A 19,848-nucleotide genomic window follows, 5' to 3' on the forward strand; every position below is an offset into this window, starting at 1 on the left:
GCACTCTTCTTACAGCCTGCTAATTCGTCACTCAGGCCTGGCATCATTTCTGTACCTCTGTGTGAAGCAGGGACCAAGCACTGATTGATTCAACCTAATCAGTGCCTGTCTCCAGCTTCTGATGTGATTAAGATACTATTTTGTTCTTTTTAACTTCTAGTGCCCTGCAAACAGTAGGCGTGAGATTGTCAAAAACATACCCAGCAGGGCAAACAAAATTAGAAAGTTTTATTTTCTACAGTTACATTTCTTTTATTTTGCCAAGTCTTTTCTTAACTTTGCACTAATGCTTTATTCTTGCTTAGATTCTTAAAAGATGAGGCTTATCTTGTTCTAAATATTGTATAACAACATTGCTTCTTTCTTATGTGTAATTTCCAAAATTATGCTTTAACACCTGTGTGTGCAGTACACACCCCAATCCACCCCACTCCAATTCAATCTGCCCCACTCCAATCCATGCCAACCCCACCTCTTCCCACACAATCCACCACACTCAGTCCAATCCACCCCACTCCAATCCTCTAAAATGACCACACTCAGCCCCACTCCAATCCAAAACAATCTGCCCCACTCCAGTCCAGAACAATCTGCCCTACTCCAATCTGCTCAACTCCATTCCAAAGCAATTGTCCCCACTGCTATCTGCCCACTCCGTTCTTCCCACTCCAGTCTGCCCCACTCCAATCTTCTCCACTCCAATCCATTCTGCTCCAATCCAAAACAATCTGCCCCATTTCAATCCACCCCACTCCAATCCAATCCACTTTACCCCAGTCCAATCCACCAAGTCCATTCAAATTCATCCCACACCAATCCAATTCACTTCACCCCACCCCACACCAATCCAAACCACCCACCAATCAATCCACCCCAGTCCAATCAGCCCAATCCAATCCACCTCCTAACACCCCAATCCACCCCACTCCAATCCTATCCACCACAATTCACACCACTCCAGTCCAAAACAATCTGACTCACTTTAATCTGCCCCACTCCAATCCAAACCAATCTGCCCCACTCCAATCCAAAACAATCTGCCCCATTCCGATCTTAAAGAAACTGTCCCACTCCAATCTGCCTCACTCCAATTCAAAACAATCCATATCTCTCCAATCTGCCCCACCTCAATCCATTCCACCTCATCCCAATCCAGTCTACTCCAATCCAATCCACCCCAAACACCAATCCAATCCGCCCATCAATCCAATCCAGCCCAATCCAGTCAATGCCACACCACCTCAAACACCACACTCCAACTGAATCCACCACAATCCACCCCAATCTATCACACTCTAAACTGGAATAATCTGGTGCACTCCAATATGCCTCATTCTAATCCAACACAATCTGCCCAACTCCATTCCAAAACAATCTGCCCACTCCAATGTGCCTCACTTCAATCTAAAACTGTCTTCCCCACTCCAATCCAAAACAATCCACCCAGGTCCAATCCGCCGCAGTCAAATCCACCCAGTCCAATCTGCCCCAGTCCAATTCATCCCACTTCAATGTGCTCCACTCCAATCTGTTCCAGTACAATCAGCCGTACTCCAAACTGCCACATTCCATCCCAATTCACTCCACTCCAACCCACCACAGTCCACCCCACACTAATCCAATCCACCTCAACCCAATCCAGTCCAATCCACTCTACTCCACCATAAATAGGGATGGATGCTGGGCTTTTTGCCCTACTCATAAATATGATATGTACGATTTTTAATTACTATATGAGGAGTTACTACACGTTTCACTTAATCGGTTTGACCATAATTGGGCCCTTTGCCTTTACAACCTGCTCCCTCCTGAGCTACATACTTCTTCGAATCCCCTCTGTTCACGTCAGCCAGTGTGATGCCATATCCTCAATATGGGTTACACCTGTTAAAAGCAAGGCACCTGTCTCCAAGTTGTGGAGCTGTGACACGTGAAGCACACCTTTCTCTAGGCTGAGGTCAGGAAGAAGGCTCCAGCACATTATTTTTCAAAGTCCGTTCTGCCAGCTTTATCTGCCAGCTACACAGTATAGTCACAGAAGGGTGGGATTTGCAGGTGGTGCTCTGTCTGAGTGCTCAGACTATATGTAGATTTCTCATTGTTGTGGGAAATAGACCTTTCCTTTTGATTTAGAAGAGAACTGATGTTTTACCCATTAGCATTGAGATACTTACATCTGCATTTAATATTCTCTCTCTTCAATCCCTACCCTTATATACATGGGACCAGATTTAAGAAGCTCTAGTGCAACATTAGTGTCATTTTTTAATGCTAATGTGGCACTAGGGTTTAAAAATCGCTGTACCATATTTACAAAGTGGCGCAATGCATGCATTGCACCACTTTGTAACCCCTTGCGCTACATAACGTTTGTGCCAGGCGTAATGTATGCAAGGGGGCATTCCCCCGTTACAGGGGTGGAAAAAATGGTGCAAAGAAATATTAATGATTTCTTTGGCCCATTTTTTGCAGCATTTTTAACGCCTGCACAGAGCAGGCGCTAAAAGGAGGCACTCCATTATTTATAATGGGCCTCAATGTGCTTTGCAGGATTAGCATAAAAATGTTTGACGCTAAACCTGCAAAGCACCAACATTTTAGCACTAGTTCTTTAACTACTGCCATGGTGCGCCGTATCTCAAATACGACGTACACTTGATGGAGTTAGGGGGCACCAAGGGGCCCAAGAAAAATGGTGCTGCAGTGGATGCTCTGCCACTTTGCTTAAATCAGGCCCATAGTTTTGTTCCTTGGGTTGATTTATAAAAATTAAAAAAACAGAAAGATGTGAGTCCCGTGCTGAATATATATATTGTTTTTAACAAGGTAGCCAATGTCTCAATTACATGAAGTACCATAAACCAGATTGGACTTTTCAGTCAACAGAGTGTTGTATTATGAACTTCTAGATGTGCTTCGAACTTTGCCATTATTGGCTTAAAATCCCACCATGGAAAGTGATATTTGCTAAGAAGCCACGATTGGCTGGAGGTTTTACATAGGACATGGAGCAAATTGGCAGCTATGTTTTAAAATTAAAAAAATTATATAGTCCTTTCCCCAAAACGGTACATGCAAAATCAAAAGCAATTTCAATTCCACTTTTTTGCATGAATGCACTCTTTCATTTGCTCGATGCATTAAAACAAGCCCTGAAAAAGCTAATCATTTTAGCTTTTGTATAATGAAAAGATTTACACAGATACACACAAACATAACATGGACAACAGCAGGGAAAGCTTTCCTGACACAAAGAATAGGTGAATCACAGGTGACAGCAGGAGGAGCAATGTGAGATGTTATCACACGCAAACACAACAGGTAAAATAGTAGAGTTTTATTTATTTTATTTAAAAAATATATTTTTATTGAGTTTTCAAATGTAGAGTACATACATGGGAAACATCAACAACCATTAATGGTAAGGCAAGGATTTACAGATAGAGGCCGTGGGTAACAGCATTTCAGATCATTGAAGTGATATAGCAACAATCTACATGATAGTACTACAATATTCTCAATGTACTTCAGGATGGCATAGAAAACTTTGGGGCATATTCACTAGAAAGACAGGCAGTTATGCCACTACTGTGGTGCTTTGCTGCACTAAATTTTGATGCTAGTGCAGCAAAGCAGAGGGAGGTCCATTGATTAAAATTGGTGTGCTATTTTAACGCCTGCTCTGAGCAGGCATTAAAAAGTATGGAAAAAATGACACAGTGAAATGTTGTAAGTTGCACTGGACCATTTGTTGGGCCTCCCTGTGCCAGAAATGCCCCCCCCCCTGCATACATTATGCCTGGCACAGGCATGATGTGGCGCTAGGGTTTACAAAGTGGTGCAATGCAAGCATTGCACCACATTGTAAACAGGCGCTGGATGAAAACCTCCTTAACGCCACCTTAGTGTATAACAATTACATTAGGCCGGTGCAAGTTGGCGCTAGGGTCTTGTAAATATGTCCCTATGTACCTTAGTAACACAGGTTAAAAGAAAATGAATGGCAACGGGGCTTGGAGGAAGTAGTGGGGAGTGAGCAATCACAATTGAAGGTATGAGGGTTATGCAACAGACAGGGTAGGTGAACTATTGGGAAGTGGCACTGGATCGAAGTGCAGGCAGGCACGGGGGAGTTTCATGGTTAGCGTCCCAGTAGCACTGTCGAGTAGGGAGTCATGAAGATGCTCTATTTGCATGGAGTCAAGGAGGGAGGGTCAGTGCAGCTCACCTCCTGTTGAAAATGTGTCAGTAGTGTAGACCGTTGGGGGATATCGGGTGCTTCTGCAGGAGGCTCACATCTTCGTACCAAAGAGCATCCTACTCTGCTGCATCCCACTTTTGCATCAGAGGGGTTGTAAGGGACCTCTGATGTAGTGTTAATGTTCATGTAGTGAGAAGGAGCGCAAGGGACACAAATCATGTTCTCACCTTTAGGTGTTTCGTGTGCTTAAAAATTCTTAAGGAGCTTGCCTCCCATGTATTGAAATCTGTGAGCCCTGCAATGGTTCGTAACTTGGTGCGAACTGAATGCCAATAGCTTGAGAGAGAGGAGGGCAGGACCGGGCATATGTTTAAGGTTGGCACTTGGGGTCAGACAACAATGACAGGTCGGTTGGGCTTCCGGGAAAAGATGACATAGGCATGCTGGAGTGAGGTATGCTCTATGGAGGATTAGGAACTATGGGCCCAATGCATGACACATTAAAATAGCGACTCGCAATTTGCGCCAAATTTTGAGTCGCTGTACGGAAAAACTCAGGTACCAATTTACGACTTGCAAATGGGTCACAGTGCAGTTACTGACATTGCAATCTGCAAGTCAGTAACTAGTCGCAAAAAGCGATCACTGTTCGCAAATTGCGACCGCGGTGTTGCAAATTGCAACAGTAAATCACAAATTTCGACCTAGCATAGGAATAGAGGAAAAACACTTTCTGTTGCATTAGGAGGACCCCCAAAAAGGAAGTGACTGTCCCTTGAGATCCCTGCACAGGAGGAGCAGCACATGGTCCAGGACAGCAGCACAGGACTGCACACTCACCTCTCAACAGCAGCAACAATGGCCAGCCAACAGGGGAGCAAAGGTGCTGGGAAACGCAAAAAGAGAATGAAGTTTACGGAGAGGCAACTGGACATCCTCAATGAGTCCTGCTGCGACCACCATGAGGAGCTGTTTGGAAGCTTGTCACAGACTGTCCCTGAGGCAGACAAGAGGAAAATCTGGAAGGACATAGAGATCCAGATTAATAACCTGGGAGTGGCCAACAAATCTGTTGAAGAAATCAAAAAGAGGTGGTATGACCAGTGCTACAGAGCTAAGGAAAGTGTTGCAGCCTTGCTCCGTGATGTGCAAGGGAAAAGAGGAGGACCTCCCAATGTGGCCACCCCAACAGCTGCTGAGGTGACGGTCGAGACAACTCTATTTCTTAGAGGCAGTCTGTGGATTTGGCTCCCTGGACACATCTGGACCCCCAACAACCTCAGGTAAGTTTAAATTCACTCATATCACCATCCTGGCAGCAACACCCATGCAGAAAACAAGCATGCAACACATTCACACACATTGTTCTGCCTGTTAAGTCCATGTAAAGGCGGGAATGAACACAACTGGTGCATTATGAAACATGCAGTCTTGTACAGAAAAAGTGATGTCACTGTCATGCAGTGTGTGTTCCCACATCCAAACAAATGAGGCAGTGTGTCACACATATTTTTTATTTTGTTTCCAATTTCCCAAATAGATACACATGGTGAAACACAGGAAGGGGTATGTGCAAAGGGAGATGACCAGTCCTAGGCTCATCTGAAGGAAGTGCAGGGTGAGTCCACCCGGTACATCGCTGGGCCACTCAAGTGTAGCAAGCACACCATCCCATGCAGCTGGAAGTGGGGGTACAAGTGATCCACAGCACTCCACCCCTTGAGGTCTCCCCATGACTAGGGTACGAAGTGTTTGCCGTATACAGAGGGTCCACAGGCACCGAGAGGCACTGCAGGCTGCACGAGCACAGGCAGGAAACAGGGAGCAGTCCGACCCAGGAAATGTTGAGTAGGCCATGTTGAGGATTCAGTGCCTGCAAAATCAACAGCTGCGCACTACAGGATAGAAAGTCACCCTTGGCTTTGATAACCTATCACAGCAGATGTATGCTAACCAATCTGAGCTCAGCACTAAATAAGATGTCATCAAGGGTTCCCTTGACCAACTCTGCAGGGAGATACCAGAGGATAGACACCTGTTAAAGTGGGTGCGCACAGCCGTGCTACACGGTTGGATGCCCTCACCAGGGCAATTGGCAGACTGGCACAGGCCACCACACTACATAGCAGACATACCCTCGCACTGCAGGTGGAGATGGGCCACTTCAGTGGTGATGTGGCCAGAGGGCTACCTCAACTTACTGCTGCAGTTGAGGCAATACAAACTGCCAGCTTTGCCAGTGGTGCAACAGGTAAGGCAGCAGACAGTGAGGTGTCTAGCCTGAGCAGTGTTGTCTACTGCTGAGCCACCTGTCTTAAGATGGAGCAGCAGCTGCCTGTCTTCACCACCTACATCTGGCACCCCTCATGCTGGACGAACAGGCAGAAAATGACTCAGACAGACATTGTGCCCATCTTGCCACATTCTGTATGATTCCCCATGCGGTGACGTAACCGTTCTACATGTGCAGGCACTATTTACTTCGCACTTATTATGGACCGTTTGTCCAGCCCTCTTATTGCCAACACTGTAATTAAAGTGTTGCCCTTTGGTGTTTACAAACAACGGTTTCCTTAGTCATTATTGGTTGTTATTGGGTGCATGTGTATGTCTTACAGTGCAAAATAATGTGTTGTTATATGGTCTCTGCGACTTCTCCCCTCCTCCCCTCTGCTGCTCTGCTTCCTTCAACTGGTTGCGGTGCAGGTGGAGGTGGGTCATCGTTCTCATAATTTGATCTGATCACATCTATGTGGAGATCATGCCTGCAGGATGTGTAGTGCAATATTGCACAGGTTCCAACTATCTTGCACACTGTTTCAGGGGCATACTGCAGGGCACCCCAGTCTTGTGTGGACTCCTGACACATGACTTCTGCCACATGTAAGTTCAATTGTTGTCCTTTTGCATGTTGTGCCATGTTTTAGCACCTTTCGTGGTGAGTGTTAGGAGTCAAGTAGGGTGTCATGATCCATGGACGCAGAGCATATGCACTGTCACCTGTAGAGGCACAAATATGAATCATGCGTACTACCTGGGTACTTTGCTATAAGGTCTGTGAAGATGTTCTGAACATTGCACACTACTTCTATGTTCATGGAATGTGTGCTCTTACTGTATCAAAATATGTATTCAAATATGGTGGACATATGGGCACATGGGCCCCATCTATGCAGCCAATGACCTGTGGGAATCCTGCAATCTGGTAAAACTGTGTTTTGTATGCTGAATTTCCTGGTTGTTCCTGGGCATGTAGATGCCGTGGGGTATCTGCTCGAGCATCACGTCTAGGAAATTGTTGAAGAATCGAGACAGGGCACTTTGCAATACCCCTCCAGCAAATGCTATGACCACTGGCCAAACGTTGGAGGGAGTACAGGACCTGTACGTGGGTGGAGATGGCATTGCTTCACAGTGTTGGGCTCTCAAAGGTGTGGTTTTGGTATGGTAATGAGCTCAAGGATCACTTCACTACTCAGCTTGTACTGCTCAAATATCTCCTCCTCTGTCTTGTTGAAAAGGGTCAGCCTGATCCTGAAGATCCTCTCCTTCTTCCGCCTTCTCTGCTGGTCAGCCAATATCCATCTCCTCCTCACCATCATGTACAAGGCAGTCACTGTGGGTGGTAACTGATGCATTCTAGGCTTTATTTTTATTGGTTGTTTTGATTTAACACCTAGTTTGAAATGGTGTTAAACTGCATGTGCAAACGGCCCATTTTGCGACTACTCGCAAACTGTGGCTCTTTTGTACATGCATTTTTGAGTCACATTCACTGACTCGCTAAATGCGTGTCGGTATTTCTGACAGCAGTTTTTTGCAACTCGCCAACCAGTCACAGCGCAATTTCAGGTTTGCGACTGCTTGACGCACAGTGAGTATGGCCGGTTTTGCATTTGCAAATCGGGCTGCAACCGATTTGTGGCTCGCAAATCAGTCGTACACCTGGCCCTATATGTTTTTGAAGCAGGAGACACAGTTTTGGGGAATTGGAGTGCTTTTTTCCAATCTTTGTCATGCAACACCCTCTCAAATTCAGCCTCCAATTTTTGGCGTAATGATGTAAGGGGAACATGCATAAGGTTTCATATAGCCCTGTAAATCCATATGATGAGGTGCAGCCTGTACCCATAAGCAAGATGGACTGGAATACCAGGTGTGTGGGTGAGCTCTCTCTATGTAACATTCCAGAGTGTTCAGCACGTGTGTGTGAGTTGCCTGTGGACCAGGTATTGCCTGAGCGAGTCTGCTTTCTTCCGCTAATTGTTCAAAAGGTAGGAGATGTCCATTTGAGAGTAAGTCACCCACAGTGAGCACAGAATGGTCAGTCCATTTCTGTAGATCCCTGGGTGTGTAGAAGCCTAGATAGCGAGGCAGCCCGACCAGAGGAAGCGTTGGGCGTAGAGCAAGGCATTGTGGGACAACTGGAGAACTCAAGCCATGAATGCTTTAGCTATTACCATTTGTAAGGTTCATGTGTGAGAGGTTTGCAGTTTTGAGAGGAGGAAGCCTCCCAGAGTCGGTATTGGGATAGATCCCTGCGCATTGGTTGCCTCCCCAAGGTAGTGTCCAGCAGTCCAGCAGAAAAGCCATTGGAGTTGCGCTGCTAAGAAATAAGCTGCAAAGGATGGAGCCCCTGAACCACCCTGGTCTGTTGGTAATTGTAACTTGCCAAGGGCTCTCAGCAACAGCCACTGCCCCAAATGAGCTATGTTAGACGTGTGTCTAGTTCAGTGAAGTAGGATCTTGGTGGACTGCTTAGGAGGTTTGCAAAGTAATAAAGAAGGCAGAGTAGTATCACCATCCTTGACAGAGCTATTTTGCCAGTTAGAGGCAATGGGAGGGTCCGCCAGAAGTGTACCTGAGCCCTGACTCCCACCAAGACCCTCCAGTGATTCCCTTCAAAAAGATCTGTTGGAGTATTGCATAAGTAAATCTAGATACCGGGCTGCTTGCCAGTTGAGGTGGAGGCTGCCAAGATCTACCCCGTGTGGCTGCAATCCTGGGCACAACGGGAATACAGCTGACTTGGACCAGTTAATTTGTAACCCAGTGGTGGAGGCAAGGTCCATTAGGGTGCCCAGAAGCAAGGCAAGGTCCATGGCTACGTCCCATAGGTATGACAGTAGCTCATCCGTGTAGAGGGATACACCATGTACCCCTTCTGCAAGAGAAATGCCCCTGCTAGAGGCCTACTTGTGGAGGCATATGGCAAGGGGCTACATCAAGAGGGCAAATAGCAAAGGGAACAACAGAGACCCATGCCTAGTGATGTTACTGACAGGGAAGGGGAGGAAATGAGACAACCTAGTTGGACATAGGAAGTACGGTTCAAGTGCAACAATCTGGTACAGGCTAGGAGTTTAGGTCCAATCGCCATGCGGGCAAGGACCTCAAATAGATATTCCCCCGTCAGGGTACCAAATGCTTCATTTCAATCAAGAATAATGCAGTCTGACATGGGAAAATGATCCCAGACCTGATCCTATGTATGGAAGAAGCAACGTATGTTCTATGATGTACCAGTCCCGGTACAAAGCCATTTTGGTGTGAGTGAAGGAGGCTGAGGAGAATTTGGGTGTACCTGTCTTCTAAGATTTTACTGAGGAACTTGTAGTCTGCATTTAGGACAGCTATGTGCCTTTAGGAAACAAGATGTTTGGGTCTCGACCTGGCTTAGGATTCGAAACTAGTAGGACTTGTGCAGTGGGCGTGGAAAGTTGCCGGTGTGCAATGCTATTTCTTATAGTTCTACTAGGCGGGTGCAAGAAAAGAGGAGAATGTGTTGTAATATTCTAAAGAGACGCTGTCAAGATCCAGCGTTTTGCTACCAGCTAGATCTCAGATTGCTTGCCAACATCTGCAGTTGTGATGGTTGCATCATGGGAAAGCCTGGTAGAAGCTAGGATCGATGAGTGTGAGACATAGCAAGGAAGGACTCAAGGGAGTCTGCCTTCAAGGCCAGCAGGCTTACATACAGTGAGAAGTAATATTCATAAAAAGTCTGCATTATGCCAGCCTGTGCATGGACCACGTTGCCAACGAGATCCATTATTGCTGTGATTGAAAGGGATGTGGATTCCTTCCAGATAAGCCAGGCCAGGAGTCAGCCAGCCTTGTTGCCTTGTCCATGGACTTTGGAGGCAGGTGTTTTGAAATTGTATTGTCTCAGGTCTTCCAGCAACCCTGCATTTTAGGTCTTCACTTTCAGGAGTCGGGGCGAGCACTGGGTTGACATCAGTTTCCCTACTCAACTCTGTGAGGTTTTGTTTGGCTTGCACAATGCCCGCCTCAAAGGGATTTGCAAATTCCATCTATCTTTTGTATACAGAACCCTCTAGTCACAGCTTTAAATGCATTCCATTCTTGTACCCTGGTGAGGGCTGTGTTAATTTTCAGAGCAACAGCAACTGATGTGACCTTGCTGCTCATGTTGGAATACTGTGTCCTCTAGACAATTCTTCTGCAGTTTCCACATGGGAACTGGTGGGGGGAGACACCCAGTGAAGGCCTACAATATATGCATCGTGGTCAGAAATTACATGCCCTGAATAGTCGGAGTGTTGGATGAGGGGCAAAAATGAGAGGGAGAATAGGAATCTATCAAGATGAATATACAAGTTGTGGGGAATGGAGTGAAACAAGTAGAGCTGGGCGTAAGGGTTTTGTATCCGCCACACATCAGACAGAGCCCATTGATATCTCCAAGTGCGGAAGTAGTCTGGCTGCATCTGGGGGGGAGAGCAAGGTAAGGGTGTGTGTGACCTGTATAATGTAAGGTCAACTACACAATTGTAGTCTCACCCTGGCACCCATAGTAGGTGGGTCTTGTGGGCGAGTGCAGAAGATAGTGAGTCCCAGAAAGGTCCCTGGTTGGGGTTGGGAGCATTAATGCTACCAACAAGTATTGGTTGACTATCTAGGTGGCCCTTCAGAAGGACATAGCGTTCCTCCTTGTCTACAGTTACGTCCAGCTCATAGAGTAGGATGCCAGGGCAGATCCATGTCAAGACGCCTCTCACATAAGCACAGTGGGTTGTGGCAAAAAGTTGTCCCCTCCAATGTTTGCGGAGGCGGGCTAGTTCCATGTGCATGATGTGTGTTTCCTGCAAGAGGATCATTTGAGCCTGCTGGCGCATAATGTAGGAGTGTATAGCATAATGCTTTCTGCCAGTGTGCATGCCTCGAACATTTTATGTGAGAAAGTGCATGTTAGCCAGGTGTGTCATTATGGTGTAAGGAGGTGGGGGTTGTGAAGTGTGGAAGAGTGCTTTGGAGCAGTGCCACCTAGACACGGTTATTAGAGCCTATTTGATTGTCACTATGTAACCCTCTCCCTGGTTTGGGGAAAATGTACAGGAAAAATGATATGGTTGAAGCCAGAACAACAAGAAGGGAACTAAACAATCCCAATACTTGGGGCCTGCTGCCACAGATGACATGCTAAAATAGACATTTGTCTTTTACTCTAGTGTACTGTGAGGAGGTGGCCAACAACAAGTGCGTGGGAAGACATCTTAGTGCTTGTGAGGCCTGCATGTGAAAGGGTGCAAGTCCCTACGGGAGGGACGAGAGGAGAGCTCCTGAGTGTGGAGTGTGTAGTAGCATGTGCTTCCTGTCTTAGGGTCAAGTAGTTGCTGGGGATTTCACAGAGAGGAGTTACAAAGCTTGTGACCATGGGATGGAGGGAGCCAGATAAGATTATCTGCATTTTAGGGTGTCACCGGCGGGGAGACTGCAAGTCCCTATGTGAGTCTTGCAATTTGATTCTGTATTCATCATAAGAGAAGATGTGGAGTACCTTCTCATCATCTGTGACCACTGGTGAAGTTCCTAAGTGGGATATCACTTGCAGGGCGCATCAGCAGTCAGCTATGATCTGTTGCAAGTGTAGAAATGTACCATCTTTCTAGCATAGTTACTCCCACTTTTTGCCCAATATCAGTATGTTTAGACTGTAGTTCACTGGGATCCTGCTAACCAGGAACCCAGTGGCCGTGGTCTCTCCTCTAAGCTTGGTAACATTTTACACCTACAATTGGCATATTGCTACACTCATGTAAGTTCCACGTATATGGTACTTAGGAACCCAGGGCATTGGTACACCAGGGGTCCCTGATGGGCTGAAGCATGTCTTGTGCCTCCAATGGGAGCCCATGCAAACTGTGTCTGTAGGCCTGTCATTCCAGCATGAGTGAAATGGTGCATGCACCCTTTCACCACAGACATAAGGCTTGCCTTATATTCTGGTCACTGCACTTAGACACTGTAAGTCACCCTTCTGGTAGGCCTTCAGCCCAATGGCAGGATGCATGTCCCTAAGGGTTAGGGTACCCCTACATGAGCAGGGTACCCATACATACCCCAGACTCCATTCCCTGGGCTTTGTAAGTGCAGGGAAGCCATCTTTAGGTCTGTAGTGGACACTGGTCAACACAAGTGGTCCAAATGGTTTCTCCGAATCTAGGCATATTTGGCATCAAACATGTTGGAATCATGGAACTACACTGATTCCAGTGCTAGTTGCATGATCCCCTATACTCCTATGTTCTGCTTGTGCAGCCTTATGGGGTCTGGCCTCCCCCTGTGTATTAGGTGCCTAAGGGCTGCAGTGAGGTAGCCTCTGAGCACTACAAGACTGCTTTAAAGTGTACATTTGGTGCCCTCCTTGCATAATCCAATTTGCACCACTTCAGAAACCTCTGGTTCCTGCTCTGGCGTTATACTGCACAAAGGACAGGGAAGTGACCACCCATCCCCTGTCCAGCTCCTCCCCTAGCAAAGGGGGACCCAGTCAGGTGGCCACTTGAGTCTGCCATCTTGAAAACAAGATGGGCAGAGGACCCTGGGGGCACCTGAATAGTTAGGCCAGGTAGAGGAATTCCCTAACCCCCTCTCATAGGTAGGTCACTTCAGAGAGTGACCAATCCTCTTTTTGGGTTACTTAGGGGTGGGTTCTCAGATACGTCGAGCAAGACTCTACAGGGAGCTCCGTGCAAGTCATCTTCTGCTCCTGGCCTCCGGAACCACTGCTGGTCTGCTTTGTAAGCAACACATTTCTGCTTCTGGTGAGAAGGCTCCGATTGCAACATTGGTTCTCCGGATCCTGCAGAAATTCTGCAACACCCAAGGGCGTGCATCCTCCAGGGTAACAAGGACTCTGTTTGCACCTGGAAGCATGAAGGAATCTTCCTTGAAGTGAGGGAGTCACTCTCCTGATTCTCCAGGCACCTCAAGACAACATCGACCGGCTGGTGGGATCTGCTGTCCCATGGACAGCTAAAGGATCTGCATCATAGGTTGTGAGTGTGTGACCCCTTCCCTGTACTGCTTGTCTTTTGACCAACTTGGGAGACTGTGGGCCACTGCTCCTCCCACTGGACCGCAAACTGTGTGCACCACAATTGTTGCTCTTGCATAGGCTTGTTGACTCTTCCTCCAGGAGATATTCAGGCCCCAAGAGCCCCAGCCTTCAGCACTCTGTAGCTCAAAGATCAACCTCTGCCCTGCAACTCATGCGACACAGAACTTCTGTTTTTTGTGCTGCTGAGGCCTCCTTGTGACTCCCTGTGGCCATCACCTGTGGGTCACTTGGGTTTGCAATAACTTCTGCTGGCCTTCCTCTGTGCTGATGGCCAGCCCTGACTCCCCCTCAAGGGTAGAGTCTCCTGGACATTGCTAGTCTCCAAAACCTTGCAAATACGTCGTCAGCTCCTGCTTGCATTTGCCAGTGCTTGTTGGTGACCTGCTGGTCACTGATCCCCCTGCAATCCGGTGACCATTGAGGGACAGCTTGTAGGCAACTCCTGAGTTCTTCTGCAGCTTCTGGTCCCACAACTGGACTTCTTCCTCCACTGACCTGCAGGAACTTCACTTCTAGGAAGATGGGCATTGTCACCTGCACTACTTGGGCACCTCCGAAGGTGCTGGACTCTTTCCCCTTTCTTTTCCGGTCCTCTACATCCAGAATCCATCCCTGGGTTTCACCAGTCTGGTCCACGGGTCACGACAGCAGCTGGACAATCTGAGGCTTCCACTAACTTCAGGAGGGTCCCGTCTCCCTTCTGCATCCAGGTCCCCTGGTGTAGGTACTCCTGTTTTCTGGGTATCCTCAGGTGGGGGCACTCTCCATTATTCCTTTTGTCTGTTGGTTTCCTCAGGGTCCACTGTGATGGGTCCTGAAACACCCAAACTTCAACCACTACTTCCCTGTGTTAGTCTGTGGGACGACTCGGTCGGTAACCACTCTACACCTGGTCAATGGGGACACTTGCTGTACTTACTTCTGGTGTTTTCATTCTTCCCCAGCGCCTAGCTAACTACAATACTTACCTTGGTTGGGATCACTATTTCGCATTCCACTTACTTAGTAAATGGTCCCCCCCCCCCCAGGGCCCTGTTTATGTTATGCTGTTTTTGCTTGTTATTTGGTGTATATATTGTGTGTAGATATCTCCAAAGGGAGCTATACCAATGCTAAGTTAGTGCCGTAATAAAGGATCCTTTATCTTTGCAACCCTTGTGTGGTTCTTTCTTCTGAGTGATTTACTGTCTGAATATTGTGCTATGGCAAGTGCTTTAAATTCCTTCTGGATAAGCTTTAGCTGCCTAGAGAGCTTTTTTTATCCAGACACCTATTCACTATCACTAAGGGTTGCCTGGACTCAGTATAGGGTACCACACCTTAGGTGTACATCATAAACTGAGCCAGTCACTTCCAGTAACTTTGCAGATAAGATCACCCACAGTGCGGATTGCGCTCTGGACTTCCGATGACGCCAACCCTGGGATTTAACAAGGACAATGCTGTTTTGGCCTGCAAAATTGACTTTTCCCCATGATGTCCGTCTGCCCAATCCCAAGCTTCTTGGTGGTCAATGAAGAAAGTGGTCTCCCCAACTACCATTATTTTAAGTCAAGCAGGGAACAGGAGGGAGCATTGTACCCACAGTTGGAGCAGTCACTACTTGACCTTGAGGAATGAAGAGCTCTGGAAAGCCCAGGTATAGGGGGGAAAAGCATAATGACCTGGTCTTCCAGCTGTAGTGGATCCGCACACCTGGCAGTGCAGAGAATTGCATCTCGGTCCTTGAAATGGAAGAGTTTTGCCAGCACCGGATGTGGAAGGGGATACTGAGGGGTGTGTGTATATGACATCAGGCCGGTACTTGATTCACCCACTCCCGGGAGTAGAAAGGGAAAAGGTCCATTGCCAGGGTGAAGGATTTGAACCATTGCTCCAAATAGGTGAAGAGATCAGTTCCTTCAATCTCCTCCGGGACCCCAACGATGCGGATGTTGCTCCTGCTGCAGTGTCTGTCCAGGTCATTCGCCCTGCTCGCCAGGTGTTTGACTTGGTCTTTTAGATCGTGTATTGCTGCTTGATTGTTTGTCGTGAGGGGTGATGAAGTAGCAAGGGGTTTCTATCTTTCTGCAGCTTTGCCTGCAAGCTTCCTGTGGTCATCATGCAAAAAGCTAGTTGCACTGTTAGGGTCCCAAATCTAGGACCCCATGTACAAAAGTATTTAGCTGTGGCAAACAGCAAATGTGGCCATTTGTGAATGCTAATTGGAGTTTTTTCTATGTACCAACCCTATTTTGCAAGTTGGTAACCTATTAACGACTCACAAAATAGAGTTTACAATTTTGTATTAGGAAGAGTCATGTAAAGGGCATCCCTTCCTGATAGCAACTTGAAGGGCCATATAGGAATGTTTTGTGACTGGAATGCGATCGCAAAACATTTGCAGTTTACATGAATTTCAAATTGGTGGTAAGCTATTCACAAATGGGAAGGGGACCTAAGAGACCCCTTCCCCTTTGTGAATGGGGCGCTAACGTTTTTTTAGAGCAGGCAGTGGTCCCAAGGGCCACTGCCTCCTCTGAAAAAATGAATAGAAAACTTTTCTTTTTCTTTAAAACGCATCCTCATGTCCTTTAGGGAAAACGAGCTGCATTTTTAAAAAAACGAAACTGCTTGATTTAAAAAACAGTTACAGACATGGTGGCCTGCTGACCAAAGCAGGCCACCATCCCTGTGAGTGTTGGTCATTCCCAACAGGTCGCAAATTGTGGCCTGCCTCATAAATATTTTTGAGACATGTCCCTTGCAACCCATTTGAGAATCACAAACAGTGTTAAACACACTGTAGACCATCGCAGTTTGCGATTTCCTAATCGCAAATTGCAAAAATGTGCTATTAAGATGAAAACACAAAGCTTTGCACATGTGGCCCATAGTCTCCATTGAGACACAGGAATGATCAATTGCCGTCAATACCCAATCCAATTTGTCAGAGGTGGACTGTGCAGGGTTTTTCTCTGAGAGGGGAGTGTCAGGCACCGTGTCTGGTGGGCCCGCCATTGGTGGTGGAAGGGGAGAGGAGTTGGTATTGAGCCTCCCTAAGATTGTCAATTATCAAGGAGATGAGCCAAAATATAGAGTAGGAGCCATGGACCAATGTCTTGATGACAGTAACAAATGGGGACAATGTAAATGTCTCCTGGTATCTCCCTTATCAAATGTATTGCAGGGATGGTAAATGTAAGAGCAGTGCAGAAAGGTTGGGGCATTGGTGAGGCAAGTCACACCCAGTGCCCACCAGGTTCACCAAGGTGGTCCACTCCTCTGAAGCTGCCGACTGAAGAGAAGGTGGGGTGCTCTGGGAAAAATAGAGGCTTACCAGCATGATCAGGTCTGTGCTGGTAGCCAGTGTGTCATTTGGTCCCTGTCCAGTACAGAAGAAGCAGTAGTTAGAGCAAGCTTCACTTCCTCACAGAATAAGTACAACTTGCATCAACAAAACCAATGTCCCTCCCTAAAGGCTGCTGCAGCGTAAGCTTACCTTCAGAACAGAGCAGGTACAGGTTACCAGTAATAGTACAAGCTACTATTGCTCACAGAACATGCAAACAGAATTCTGGAGCAGGAGTAATTGGTAACTGGTGTAATGTTATAGGTGGATAAGTAAATGAACCTGCAAGTGTTTCTACCTTTTCCACAAAGGCATCTTTACATGTCTTCATACGTCATGCCTCTTTTAGACCGCTTGCTTTTACTACCGAGTTTATCAAACACGTTTTTGCGATATCTGGAAAATCCAGCTGTGGGTATTCCTAGCTGTAACCCCTGGTGTAAAATCCTTCAGTCTAACTGATGTTTCCTATACATTATATCACCCGTGGTGCTGGTCAGAAGAGAAATACATTGATTAAGGTATATATCTGCTTGGGATTTCAGTTTTGAATATTCCATACATCTTAAAAAATATACCTCAACATGGACCTAGGATGATACTATCCGACGACAGTACTAGAACACACATACAAATTTCCCAAATCACCGGTACCCATATGCAGTATGCAACAGCTCCTGCTATAATATCTGTTTTTGATATGCACTCACATGATATTGTCAACAAACTTGACGACTTACAGGCTGAAGCCTCTGTATATCTGTATTGAGACTGTCCATACTCATCTTGTGAATGGGGCAGGAAGGAGACGCCTGCAGGCAGTAGGATCACTTAAAGACAAAGGGCCAGATTTAAAAGGCCCTATCATCACCAGAGCATCACTTTTAATGACGCTCCTGTGGCGCTGTATTTACAAGGTGCTGTTAAGCCAATTTGTGTGGCTTAACACCACCTTGTATATATGGCTCTTTCACACACAGCAATTGGCATGGAAGGGGCGTCCAATGGGTGAAGTTGTGGGCATGCCACAGCAACACCCATTGCATTTTGATGCTGCCCCCGAGGTGGCGTTAGTATGGTGCAGCTAGGAGAAATGCTTTCATTTCTCCTCGTTTTTTGCTCTTTCTATGCGTGCTGCATTCTGCAGCATGCATAGAAAGAGCATATCGCCATTGAAGATTGTTTTTGTGCAGCAAGGTGTTCCTTCCTGCACAAAAACAATCTTCCCCCCACAGTGCAGCCATCCTTGCACCATGGCCCAAGGGTGGCTCTGTTGGCACTCGGCAGCAAGGGGCAACAAGGGGCAACACAGGGAAGTGCCGTATTATTTAAATACGGCGCATTCTTGCATTTTGAAAATGACCGATTGTGGTGCTGCCAAATGTGGCGGTGTCGATCTCCGTCATTTTCTTTTAAATCTGGGCCAAAATGTTTTACAAGGCAAAAACGAAAAATTTGCCTCTTTCTCACATCTCCTCTCTTAAACACTTTTCTGTCTATCACCTTCCGTCTTCTTCTTAAAGCCTGCTCTTCATGACTTATCACCGCTATCTTTATCTTGCAATGCTTCCTTTCTCATGCATCACTCACTTTTCATTTATGTACCATTTGTCTTCCACTCATCTGCTCCTGGTGTCTCTTCCACACTACAAACACACACACAAGCACACACACACTCTCACACAAACACACCACAAACACACTACTCTGTTCCTACCATTTCATCATCCACATTCATATCTTCATTTCTCACTACTTTCTTACACATGTTTTATAGTCTTGCTTTCGAACATCCTTTTCTCAAGTTCTTCCTCACTACCTCTCTCTCTCACATACAGGCCCTCATTACAACCCTGGTGGTAAATGCCGCCGACCGCCATGCTGACGGCAGCCAACATACCGTGACCGCAGCGGTATACCGTTACGAGTATTATGATCCACATAGAGAAATCCGCCACTATACAGACACCCACACAAGCCCGCCAGCCCAAAGGTCAGTGATAAACTGGTGGTACCAAAACCCACACCGTTACGCCAACAGAAATACACCCACAGCATCATGACCCACAAATCACAGTGTCAGTCATTCATCCACGGTAAACCATTGGCGGTACACACCATTGCGCTCAAAATACACACACACTACGACACATTGGACAATTCAAACTATACACACCTGACACACATACACACACCACATCCACACACCCAATCCGATATAAAACACCCACCCACAATACCCACAACCCCTTACAGAGAGAGAGAGACAAGCCAGAAGCACCCACTGAATCTGAGCCACATAACACCATCACCCATACACCATCCATGCACCTCACACATGCACCAAACCATCACACATACCATTCACACTACACCCATGGCACCACAAAGATACCCCAGGTTCTCTGAGGAGGAGCTAAGGGTCATGGTGGAGGAAATCATCTGGGTAGAGCCACAGCTATTCGGACCACAGGGGCAGCAGACGTCCATTGCAAGCAAGATGAAGCTATGGCGGAGAGTCGTGGACAGGGTCAACGCCATGGGACAGCACCCCAGAATAAGGGATGACATCAGGAAGAGGTGGAACGACCTACGGGGGAAGGTGCGTTCCATGGTTGCAAGACACCAGGTAGCCATACAGAGGACTGACGGTGAACCCCCATCTCCTCCCCCACAACTAACAACATGGGAGGAGCAAGTCTTGGCGATCATGCATCCTGAGGGCGTCGCAGGAGTAGCAGGAGGACTGGACTCTGGTAAGTCAAATCTTTACTACTATCACCCCCCTACCTGCATTCCATCACAAACTCCTACTCCTACCCTCACATCCATCACTCCACCACCTCACATACATCCCACTATTACACCCCACCCATCCCAATACCAAGCCCTGCAAGCAACACAAATGCATGGACCCCCATCACAGACCTGCATGGACACCCATCACCACAG

The sequence above is a fragment of the Pleurodeles waltl genome, chromosome 5 (genome assembly GCF_031143425.1).
Source record: "Pleurodeles waltl isolate 20211129_DDA chromosome 5, aPleWal1.hap1.20221129, whole genome shotgun sequence".
NCBI lineage: Eukaryota > Metazoa > Chordata > Amphibia > Caudata > Salamandridae > Pleurodeles > Pleurodeles waltl.